The sequence below is a fragment of the Plectropomus leopardus genome, chromosome 22 (assembly GCF_008729295.1).
Source record: "Plectropomus leopardus isolate mb chromosome 22, YSFRI_Pleo_2.0, whole genome shotgun sequence".
Classification (NCBI taxonomy): domain Eukaryota; kingdom Metazoa; phylum Chordata; class Actinopteri; order Perciformes; family Serranidae; genus Plectropomus; species Plectropomus leopardus.
This window is the reverse complement of record NC_056484.1, coordinates 12,095,448-12,107,797: the sequence shown is the minus strand read 5'-3', so window position 1 is coordinate 12,107,797 and position 12,350 is coordinate 12,095,448. Positions and strand designations below refer to the sequence as shown.

At 39.5% G+C, this 12,350-nt stretch overlaps 1 protein-coding gene across 1 annotated transcript in view; it reads right to left on the bottom strand.

Annotated features, from left to right (window-relative positions):
• The window catches only part of LOC121961159 (synapsin-3-like), a 121,938-nt gene extending 116,413 nt beyond the window's left edge, over positions 1 to 5,525 (bottom strand). Inside the window, exon 1 of the mRNA XM_042511037.1 lies at positions 5,440 to 5,525. The gene's annotated coding sequence lies outside the window, so the exon portion shown is untranslated. The remainder of the gene's footprint in view (positions 1 to 5,439) is intronic.
• Positions 5,526 to 12,350: the final 6,825 nt, after the last annotated feature.

The window sequence follows — 12,350 nt, the reverse complement described above, 5'->3', positions numbered from 1 at the left end:
TGTTAATATTTAATAGACTACGTATAGTTTATGATCTGTGATATAAATAGTCTATATTTAGACTCTGACTGCACAGTGTCACCATCACACTGCAACATGAGTCTGTCTACAGAATAAACCTTTAAATCAGACAGATAAAAGCAAAATCTCTCAAATTCAACAAAAACAGAAACTTTGTACAAAGCGTTACATTTTTTCAGGCAACATCTAAACCACTGAGCTTTTCAAAGCCAGGCACTTCCCATCATTCCCTGGGTCTTGCAGTCAGTGAGAGCAACTGCAGCGCCAGTCTCTAAAAAGCTGCAGCCACCTTGATCTCTTGAGATTATCGTCATTCACTTTTGCATGACGTCAGAGCATGTCAGGATGAAGCCAGACACGAATCTAAACTACACCGCTGTCACTACGACTCCTGACACCTTACAGGCAAGACGACTCTGTCGCCCCATTCTGTGATTGTAATATACAGGACGGCGAGGCGGCATATTGGCGCAATATTCCTGTAGCATGCTCACATAACATTAGTTCAGTGCCGCTCTATTTTCCAGTTCTCGCTATAAGGGTGACATAAGCCAGTATTCAGCATCTTTAAATCTAACCAATTTAATGAAAAATCACAGTAATATTCAGTAGTTTCTCATAAACTTAATCCTTTGCACATTTCAGTGTATCATGATACACTATAAGGAATCACTGAATCCCACCTTAATTAAATCTTTTAAGGGTGGGAAACTTTGAAAGGCTGATTAACACAACAGAACTGCTCTATGTTCAGCGAAGTAGGGGACACAATACAATAAGCGATTCCACAATTATGACCCAAAAGAAACATCCCTCACATCAGAAGTGGATGATACTCACAAAACAACATCTTAAACTTCATTAATAGGGTTCATTTAGAACACATCCAGCATGTTGTCGCCTCTGCTGTGGCGAGACGTCTACAGAGAAGATGGTGTTGAGTTGTTGTGGGAGGCTGTGTGGAGGCCTGCTGCTTATTTTAATCAGCCATTGCAAAACTTGTAAAACGGCAGCTTGTGAAGACACTATTAGGCTTAGGCCGCTGATTTCAGTGCTGTGAAACGCTTTCAGTACACTGGATCTATTTTGCACACACTTTAGAGGCTTTTTTCAAATGTAAGTGCAACCAGACAAGACATTATAGGAGAATGGGGACATTAATGACAATACAATACCACACACAGGCTATAAAATAAAAACACGGGTATATCTGAAAATGTTGCTTTTTCTTCGTGGCCATCCGTCCACATGCAAAGTGCATTTTAGGTCACTGAAAATGGATCTTTTGTAAAAATTGTTCAGGGTTAAGATTTTCATCTTTGTCAGTGCGGACAAGGAGAACTGAATTTGGGCTCGTACCATCAGATAATGGGCTGTTTTCTTTATCGAGGCATCAAAAATGAGGCAACATTTCGCGCAATGGAGGACATAATCAAAAAAAGGGCTGTCTCTAACCTCGGTAACAGGAGTTCTTATGTGTAAATACATAAAGGTACTGTATTTTTTCTTTTTTTACTATATCAAGGAAGAGATGCAAAAAAAATGTGCTGCAGAGGTCACTGCCCCAGTTAACTTTTTCCAGGCTTCAAGTTCTGACTGGCCAACAACATCTTATTTTTCATCGCATGGCTTTAGGATTACGGTTATATCGTGTCCTGCATGCTCTTGACATGCACTTCAATTAAGTTTTTTAATTTTCATCTGATGATTTTTTGTTTTCATAACAGTGCTTGTGTGGATGGAAATTCTTTGAGAATGAAAGAGGGGAAAACAAAACCCGTGTCTGCGAGGACTAAGCCTATGAATCTTGCAGCTTTCTGCAAAACTACCCAGCAGGAATGAGAAAGTCACCCTTCGACTGTGAACCTTGACGGGTGCAGTGACAGAATGTGCCCGGCAACACAACAGTCCCAGCTCGCTGTGAGAGTGTGTGCAGCAGCAGCAGCAGCGAGGAGCTGGTGAGGCGAGGAGTCACAGCCGAGTCACCACGCAGTGACCTCACTGCACTTTTCACTGCAGACACCTCATTAGTATCCACACACAGACAATGAAGCAGGAGGCAGCACCAACCTCAGACCCTATACATACGGGACTGTTCCAGAGATTTTCGGTTAAAAGCAACAATTTATCTGAGCTCAGTGGAAAAAAACACTAGTGGAACAAACCAGAGCGTACATTTTTGCATTTAAAGGCAGAAATGGAAGACACTGAACAACAAAATATTGGCTTTTAGCACTTCAAAGCAAAGCTTTACCCCAACTCAATACAGTACACCATCCACTCTATTCATATCTAAGTTATGACTAACAGGCTGTTGATGAATCATTTTCATATAAACAGCATCAGCAGCATATTGATTCAAAGCTCCATTCACAACAAACCAGCCCCCACATTACTACAACTTGTTTCTGCGTCAAAGTCTCCTCCCATCACAAAGTGGACACTTTTCTCCACAAGGTCTGGTGCACACAGAGAAGCATCCAACCAGCTGATGAAGGACTGAAAGGTCACTGCTACTTTGTAATTTATCATTTCACCAGTAGAAAAGGGGATCATTAGTGGCTGCAGCCAGCCTTTCATGCTGAGGACTATCTGTTGGGAGACAAAATAGATAACTGGTTATGGAGGGAACACTTGTGCCTGCCTCCTCATTGCCTGATTAATATTTCATAGTGTTTATTTTACATTATGGCGTCATTATCACCAGGATTCAGGGCTGAGCTGAAACACTGCATCCACTGGTAGAAAACGGTGTGTTCATGCAGACCCCATTGCGTACAGAAAGAAGCTGGAAACAGGTTCTGAGAACATTTAAGTGACCATTGTACTCGTCTTGTAAAAAAAACCATAAGAGGCCAAGATTTGTATTTTTTTTGTATGTTAACAACATTGTATGGCAGCTGGGTTTGACAGGGGTTAAAATACTAACTTTACCCTCCCAGCACCAAACATAGGAGATAGCATAGCAGAGTAAGCAGCTAGCAAATAATCAGCATAGCACCAAAGCTAAAAAGATGAAATATAATAGATAAATATAAAATATTTCCTTTGAGGGTTGGAAGAGAACAAACATGGTTCATTAGGGCTAGTTAAGACCTTAAGACAGCTCTTTTGTCTTAAAGAGTTTATAATACCATTGTACACTACCTGCCTGGAAACAAAGCTAGTTAGCAGCTAGCTAGTGAATATAGTGGACTGTCAACCCTGCTGAAAAAAAACAGCTAAAAAGTTATGCTAGCAGCTGGTTCTAGTTGGTTTTAACTTGATCTAAGATGGTCTTAGATGATCCTGGGTCCATCTGAGACCATCTTTGACCAGTTAAAACCAACCAACCAACCAGTTCTTGCTGGTCTTTGAGGGTTTAGTGACCAGCCTATCAAGCTGCACACATCTGTCTTTATGCATACCCCATGACACTGTTATTTCTGTATACTCAAGGACACTGTTTCAGGCTTACAGGAACTTACATAAATAAACGAGCTACACTGACTATTGCAAAATGGTATGACCAGCTACGCCATCAAAAATGATGTAGTAACATACCTTAAACTGGCCAGAACTACAAAGCTAATTAGCAACTAGTGACTGAATATAGTGGAGCATTTAGCCACCAAAGAAGCAGATGTGTCCCTCAAGACTTGATAAAGACAAAACGAGAGCTAAATATTTCCTTCCAGGGTTGGTAGAAAACTATAAAGGGTTTCAGGGAGCTGTTTTGTCCTAATAAAACTAATAAAACCACTTAAGACGAACTTACCTGCCCATCACCAAAGCTAGTTAGTGGCTAGCTAGTGAACACAGTGGAGCATTACCCAGAAAAAAAACAGATTTTGACCTCAAGATTTGGTGAAGACCAAACACAAGAAAAATATTTGGTAGAGAACAGTAAAAGAGCTGCTTTGTCTGAAAAAAAACAATAAAACCACTGTACACTACCGGCTGAGTGCTAAACAGCTAGTTAGCAACTAACATTAGCTAGTGAACACAGTGAAGCTTTTGTTACTAGTCGAGCTAAATATATCCTTCCAGGGTTGGTAGAGAATAAATAAAGGTTTTACGGAGCTGTTTTATACTGAAAACCAATAATATACACTACCAGCACTTAACAGCTAGTTTTCGGTCAACGTTAGCTAGTGAGAATAAAGGCGCATTTAGCCATGAAAGAAGCAGATGTTCCCCTCAAGAGTTGGTGAAAACCAAACAAGAGCTAAATATTTTCCTCCAGGGTTGGTAGAGAATAAATAGGGGTTTCAGGAAGCTGTTTTGTCCTAAAAATATTGATATTAAAATTACTGTACAACTACCCACCCAGCGCCAAACAGCAAGGTAGCAGCTAACGTTAGCTAGTGAACATAGAGGAGCATTAGCTGCAAAAGAAGCAGGTGTTTCCCTCAAGAGTTGGTGAAAACCAAACAAGCGCTAAATATTTATTTCAAGGGTTGGTAGAGAATAAATAGGGGGTTCAGGTAGCTGTTTTGTCCTAAAAATATATATACCTAAATCACTGAATACTACCAGCACTACACAGCTAGTTTTCGGTTAAGTTTAGCTAGTGAGTACTGAGGTGCATTTATCCATGAAAGAATAAAATCACTACCTGCCCAACACCAAACAGCTAGTTAGCAGCTAACATTAGCTGGTGAACATAGTGGAGGAGATGTTGATGTTGGTTAAATTACAGCTAAAAGGCCTTAAACACAGCTAAAAAAAAAATGCTAAATCAGTTTTGTATCCACCAACATTTAATGTGTAAGTCAGCTATTAAATATTTGCTAACAAGTTCAAATAATAAACTTAAAATATGACACTTGTGCTCTGAGGTATTGTGTCTAAAGCATGTTTTTACTATTAATGGAGTATTTCATAAGGGTGGTTTTCTTTGGGCATAGTTAGTAAAAGAAAAGGGGGTAAATACTGTACAGTTTAGAGAAACTATCAGCTTCATTAGAGCTCAAAGGCTGCAGCTGCGTCAGTTTCACATCTCTAAATAGGATGCGCGGTGTTAAAGATTGACCTCTAAATGTGAGGAAAGTGACTTTATAATCCGCCTCTCCTTTGTGATCCCCGGTCACAATCATGAAATGGATACCCCCCCCCCCCCCCCCCACCCCCCCCCTCTTCCCAGAGCGGAGGAGTGACAGCACTGGAGGCTGCAGAGACATGGCTGAGGGAATCCCTGCACAAACCCACTGAGGTACATCACCGAGCTGCCATTCAAACCAGCCTGACACAGCAAAAACACTGCAGCTTATCCGAGGAATTATGACAACAACAAAAAAAAAAAAACATTAGCTTTATTGTGTGAAGCGGCTAGTTTTTCCTAAAAGCACAGCCCGCAGCGGGAATCACGCACGCCGACTAATGTTTTGTGTCTTCACAAAAAAAGGATAGAGGAAATAAATGCGCGAAATGATTTACCTGAGCGGCTGTCAGTGATGAGGAAGTGTCGGATGATGACCCTTCTTCTTCTTCTTCTTCTGCTGCTGCTTCTTCTTCTTCTGCGCTCAGGTCCACGGTCCTCCTCAGCCTCCAAGTCAAGCCTCCTCTCTCTCTCTCTCTCTTTCTCTCTCTTCTCTCTCTCCCTGCTCTCTCCACAATGCATGCCGGGAACGTGAGGGGTGTAGTGAATTCATTACTGCAGTCGCTCCATGAAGCTCATTGGCCGACAGGAAAATTGCGGGCGCATCTCTCACTGTAAGGGGGGTCAAATGTGAAGCGGGGGGAAAAAAAGGGCGAAAATGCATCAGTTTTTAAATATACCGGTATGTTGTTTTATTTTCCACACACCCTGAAATGTATCTAATTTTTTTTATTTTTTTCTGTCAGACACCTAAACCTTGGAACCTTGAGCAAATTGATGCAGTTTCTTTTAAAGCATGGAAAACTGTTCAAGAAATTGCAAGAAATCAATAAATTTAGAAAATAAAATGTTTTAAGATAGGGCAAAACTATGAGGAAAAAAGAAAAAACGACTACATTTAAAATTACCATGAGTACACAATCAAAATAATGTTAATTATGTTAAATTGCGTATAATTTTAAGAATCATAAAGGTCATTTTCTTGATTTTTTATCGATAATTTTTTTTATCGATAATTTTGTTGGGTTTTTTTACTGATTGTCAGGTAATTTCTTTTACTTTTTTATAAATTTCTAGCAGAGTTTTAGATCATTTTTTTTCTGTTGTTCCTCATTGCCTTCTTATCATGTTTTTTTTTTTGTTCGTTTTTTTAGAGCCAATTTGCTCAAATAAAAATATGTTTCATGAAAAGAACATAGAGTTTTTACAGACTGTGGTATTTTTCTCTTTTAGGTCGTCATGGGACAGTTCAACTCAAGCTGTGGTCAGCTAAAAAATACTGATAAATCCACTGTAAGCAGTCTTCTCAAGCACCGAACAGCTGAAGCATTTTGCAGCTGAGGAGAAAGGTATTTTTTCTCAGGACTTTGTTAGACCATGCAAGACAATTTAAGACATTTTAAGATTTTTAAAGACCCTGTTTGCCACATCAGCTTTATGAGATGATAAGCATATATCTGTCAGTGTTTACAAATTGTGATATCAAGTCAAAAACATTTTTAAAAATGCTATTTAATTGGCATGTTGCTTTAAGGCAATTTCTCACGTGAGATAAGAAAGATCTCATTCCTACAGATAATATTTAGCCTGTTTACACCTGGTATTAACATGCATGTCAGTGACACTGTTCTGACAGTGCTACAGGAGATATCGCTTTCAACCGATGTCACCATATACAGGGCAAAACCACTACATCCTGCAATGATGGCGTTGTTTCTTCTACATGCTTGTTAGGGAGGCATCCAGATGCATTAGCATTTTCACTGCAAAAGACATGTTCAGATGCATCCCAGACCACTTAGACCAGTTATTTGAGTGACTGGATCTAATGCATCTTGATGCTTGTTTACACTTGGATTAGCGCTTTCCACTCATGATGAGATTACCAGAGATGCATGTTAATACCAGGTATAAACAGGCTCATTATGTACAGATTTGGTGCAGTTGGAGAATGCAACACATATGGTGCTATTCTGCTGCCGGATTTCTGATATGTCAGTTTTGTGCTAATAAGTTGGTATAAAACCACTGTGGCATAAAATGGCTATTTAGTGACCAGCTGGTGGATCGAGACACTAAAGAACCAGGTATCTTTCTCATTAGTTGTTAGAGACCAAAACAGGCGACATTCGTCAAGTGACCAGAAATACAACTTTAAATGATTGCTAATGTTGCAACCTGTCTGCTGCTGTGTAAAAAGGCAACTGTTTGCTAAAATGTTTGCTATAAAAACAACATATTGAAGAGTTATGAGCGGCAGAACAGAGAGGGAAATGAGCACATGATACATATGTGATATGCTATAAGATAGGTAGGTTTCTTTTGACAGTGTGCCTTTGTTTTCTGTATTGATGTGTTTGTTCTGTGATGTGTGTGTGTGTGTGTGTGTGTGTAACACATTTGTTAATTTAGATTGATATGCTCTTGTTTTATCTCAATTCCTGTTTGATTAAATGGAGGTGTGTATGGTGAATATGTACAGTATATGTGTATGTAGGTGTATATATGTATGTATATGTATTTATGTATGACCTAAAATACTTATGTTTGTTTGCAGAAAATGTCCGGTGGCTATTATGATGTTCTTTTCTTGTTTCTATGTTATTTTGTTGTCTTATTGTATTTGCCAATAAAGATCCAACTAACTAAGCTATGACAAACATCAACGTCGCCCCCAGCAACCCTTCACCAGAATGTCCCACAACTCAATTCATGCTGTTTTAAGGTGCTGTCTGTCCTTTTACACGACCAACTAGTACAAAACATTTGATGTTCAAAACATTACTGGAAAGTTAATGACGGAGATATCTGTCAGGCTGATATCAGCAGGGGTAAATATTTCATGACGGCACTCAGGAACAGAAGAACATGTCGACCCACAGCTGTCACTGATGTAACGGAGTGTAATAACAACATCATTAATCTCGTTTAACCCACACAGCAGCCATGACGCTACTGAGTATCTCCTGTCTGTTTGTTCTGGAGTTTGCCGCCTAAGAAGATTGTTGTCTGTGTGGTCAGAGGCCCATTTCTTTATATTGAAGGCTGAAATGTATAGTCTGTCTTGTGGGTAATTTTTTTAAAAAAAGTTTGATATCAAACCAATCGTATGTAATAATATCTTAATGATAATGAGAACATCCAGAGTCTAATTATGACTCCGCAGTTTGCAGCCAACACATTACACAACGCGGTCATAAAACTGGATTAAGAAAACTTTTTTAATTAATTCATGGATAACTGTGTGAATGTGTACAAATCCTGGGATTGCGTTTTATGATTACACTTTAATGAGAAGCTGTGGTCCAGCTTCCAGCCTTTTGGAGGCACACAGCGCATTCACAGATGCTGCGACAGCAACTCATTAATTCCATGTTTAATGTTACTCTGCAGTGTAATCTTTCAGCAACATTAAGTTGTATATTTAAAGGCAAATACATGAATCTGAGCCCAAATCTGAAGGTATGTTTCATCCTCGAGCATAACTTATTCCTCGCCATGAATTTATTTACTGCCCCCGCTCTCTCTTGAATCAGTGAAACAGATGTTGACAAGAACAGAGAAACATGCTGCGCCCCAAAGTGCAGCACAAATGTTTTCATCCAATTGTGGCAAGACACATCTGCATACAGCAGCTGCACAAAAATAGAAGATGAGGGTACAGCCTTGGAGGATTGGTAGTCTCTTTTTCACAGTTTTGTTGTTCACGTTACATTAACACCACATTATGTCCTTTCCTTTGTCTCGGAACTCAGTAGAGACTATTTTACTTAAACAGTACATTGCTAAATATTCAAAAGAAAGAAAAAAACGCAAAAATTCACTCTGCGTTTGGTGTGAACACGCCTTTAGTCCCATCCGTGGCACTGCCAGCACCCAGATGCTCACTGGATCGACGGATTGTCAATTGGGAATCGACTGTTCCATGTCATTGATGCCAACAAATCGGTCAATTTGATGAAGTGGTAAGATTATAAGGTCTGGACAATAAACTGTATATAAACATTTTACCCCCGCTTCCCCCCGCCATGCCTAAGTGAGGCTAAAATACAATTTAATAACTCATGAAAACCGAAGTTATCCTAAAATCAAACACTTGAACACACTCAGGGTGATGAAAACTACCTTCATTGTCAGAAACCGTCTTTGGGAAAAATGTATTTAGCGTTTACTTTGAGTTTTTAGTTTGGCCTATGTCCTATTCACTAACACGGAGGGGCGGACTTTATGACCTTTACTGCAGGCAGACACCAGGGGGCGACTGAGATTCAAAAGTTACACTCTGGAGGAGCCGTCATGTTGTCCATATTTATATACAGTCCATGGTCTGAACTCTGGCAAGAAAATCTAATGTCAATCCATCAAAGATATTCAAGTCTGGACTAAAGTGGTGGACTCACAGACCAACTTATTATTACCATTATCAACCCCCTGGGCTAAAAATACATTTCAAAAGAAGAAAAAAGCTCGCAAAAAAGACATTTACAAACCCCACATCCTTAGCAAGACACACAGATGGTATGTTATCGAACATCTGACTCCAGATTTGTGCCATAAAGTAATCCAGCAAATCTTTCTCCTTTAGCCCTTTTCAAAATGTATGCACCATACACCTTTATGTTTGGCTGATTAACAGGTGTGTTATTGATCCACTGAGGCTGCATGGTAAATCTGCTAGTCGCAGCTGTTATCGAAATCACCACAAACATTTCAGAAACTCGACAAAAAACTTCCCCTGCTATCAGCCAAACAAAGATCTGACTCACTTCTGCTCACCCTGCTGCTGTAGCATTCTTCCATCAGCTGGAACAAAACGACCATGACTCAGCAGAAACATAAACACCTCAAACACCAGGGGTGCACGCAAACAAAGGGAGTCATATTTAATTCATAAGCTCTTGTAGTGCAGGAAAACCAGATTTTCCGATACGCCGAGGCCTGGAAGCTGCTCGCAGTTGGCTCTGGAGGATCTGCTCTGTCTACCAACAAACGACAGACAGGCCAAGACACAGACAGGAAGTAGCTTCTTAGGCTGGGTAATGTCAGTGGATATTTACTGTCACTGGGTGGGCTGTTGCATCCTGCAGGGCACAGCTGCATTTCCCACAGGACAGCTCCATTAATGGGCAGCAAACGCATAATGAAGCACGGTTGGCGGAGAAATGGATGCAGTGGTAGTGACAGCCGAATCCGTTTTCACCCTGGGAATTGTCTCTTTGTAATCTACTGTACCGTCAGAGCTGTTTGTCTTTTCTACAAAAAAAATAAAAATAAAAGGATGTATGTTTTCAACCAAAGGGGAATAATGTTCTCCATTAGTGCTCTTATTACACTTAAAGGGACAGTTTGGCCCAAAATCAAAAATACATGCTTTTTTTTTTTTAATTCATCAAACTAGTCTATTTTGGTGTGAGTGGCCAAGTGTTAAGATGTCATTCGTAGAGATGTCTGCTTTCTCTCCAACAGAATGAAACTAGACAGCCTGTTCTCATTCAAATACTGACACTTTGTCACAGCCCTCTGCGGCAACGCAGAGAGCTTCCTTGAGCATATTATTGTGATGCACAGCTGAAACACATTGTATATAGTTGTTAATGCTGTAAAAAGGTCATGATTATTTTGGCTTAAAATAAGTACATTTATCATGTAATGTAACATGACATATAAATAAGTGTGCGCTGACAGTGATTTCACACAGGATATTAAAATGTGATCCTCTGGATAAAAGCCCAGTTTTGTTTCACCCATTCATCTGGACTTTCTCACTCTATATACTACATCAGCTGTTCTGAGTGTCACGTATTGCCCTAATAGGTTTATATTGTAGTTGGTAGAAAGCCAACTCCGATATAACTCTCTAGCATCGCTATTAAACACTGAGGAGCATGACAAAGCATTGCTATTAGACGCCCTGAGAATGAGAACGGGCAAAACGAGCTGGTTTCATAAATTGTTCTCAGTTTCTATAATACTGTGTCTTTTCAAAACAAAATTGTTTTTGATTGAACAAACTTACGTAATAAGGGGGAATCGTAAGCACTCGTGGATATTTGGAGCTTGGTGTTGGAGGACTTTTCCCAAAGGACCCATGCTATAAATGTTTAAAGGGCCAGTTCACCTCAGAATCAAAATTACATATTTTTTCCTCTTACCTGTAGTGTTATTTATCAATCGAAATTGTAGAGAGAAGGCAGACATCTGTAATTAATTACAGATTAATTAATTTGTCAAAATGCCACCGAGGTGTAATATAACTCAGATACTGTACAAGTTAGTATTCAGCTTCATTGAAAAGTGATGCTTTTCTAGCATGTGGAGTGATTCAGTGAAAAAGTCAGGGTGCACAACTGAAGTGAAATCTCATCTTAACATGCAAACATATTCACATTCACACTGCAGCCTGTCAGGAAACACAACAGGAGGTGGGTCTTTGTGTGTGTGTGTGTGTGTGTGTTTTAAGGGGAGGGGGGTGATTTGCAGGCCTAATGTCTAATGTCACAGGAAGCAGCAGCAGCCATATTGATCATTTTTCATGCCCTGCCTCATTTCACTAAGAGGCTCAGCCCGACTGCCGGTGGCATTTTCAATTCACTTATGAGACAAACGGAGAAAGAACAGTAACTCCAACAGTACCAGACAAGGTTTTGTAATGCAAATTTGAAAATTAAACAATGTGACGGTGAACATTTAACATGAATTTAACATTTATTTAGTGATTTAGTGCCCCAAAATCAACACTGTTCAAAAACAGTACAACGCTCAGAAGAACAACAATTTTCAGTTGCAGCGGAATCATAAAGTTGGGCAAATAAAACACACAAATCAATTTTAACACATCTTAAACATGCTGTTAAACAGCTTGCATACACACTACAAAACCTAATTTACCCTTCGTGAAGTTATTAGTTTAATGGCTTATTTTAAGGGATTTTGTCACCCTCTACTGATTGGGGAGCTTTGCAGCAGCATCTCAAACTGCACTTGTAGTTAAATGTGATGCAGTGAATGGGAGAATATGAATACTTCAATAGAAATGTGATATATACAATTGTTTAAAATTAATTTCACATTTTTATGTTAACATATGCCATAAAGTGTGCTTCCTTCCACCTGTTGTTATGCGCATGAAAAAACCTGAGTGAGAACGCCGGGAAGAAGTCAAAATGCTGCAAAAAAGTTTGAATGAATGGTTGAGGTGGAAAAGTCGATGTATTGATAAAAGCAAAACATGCAACAAAAACAGACTACA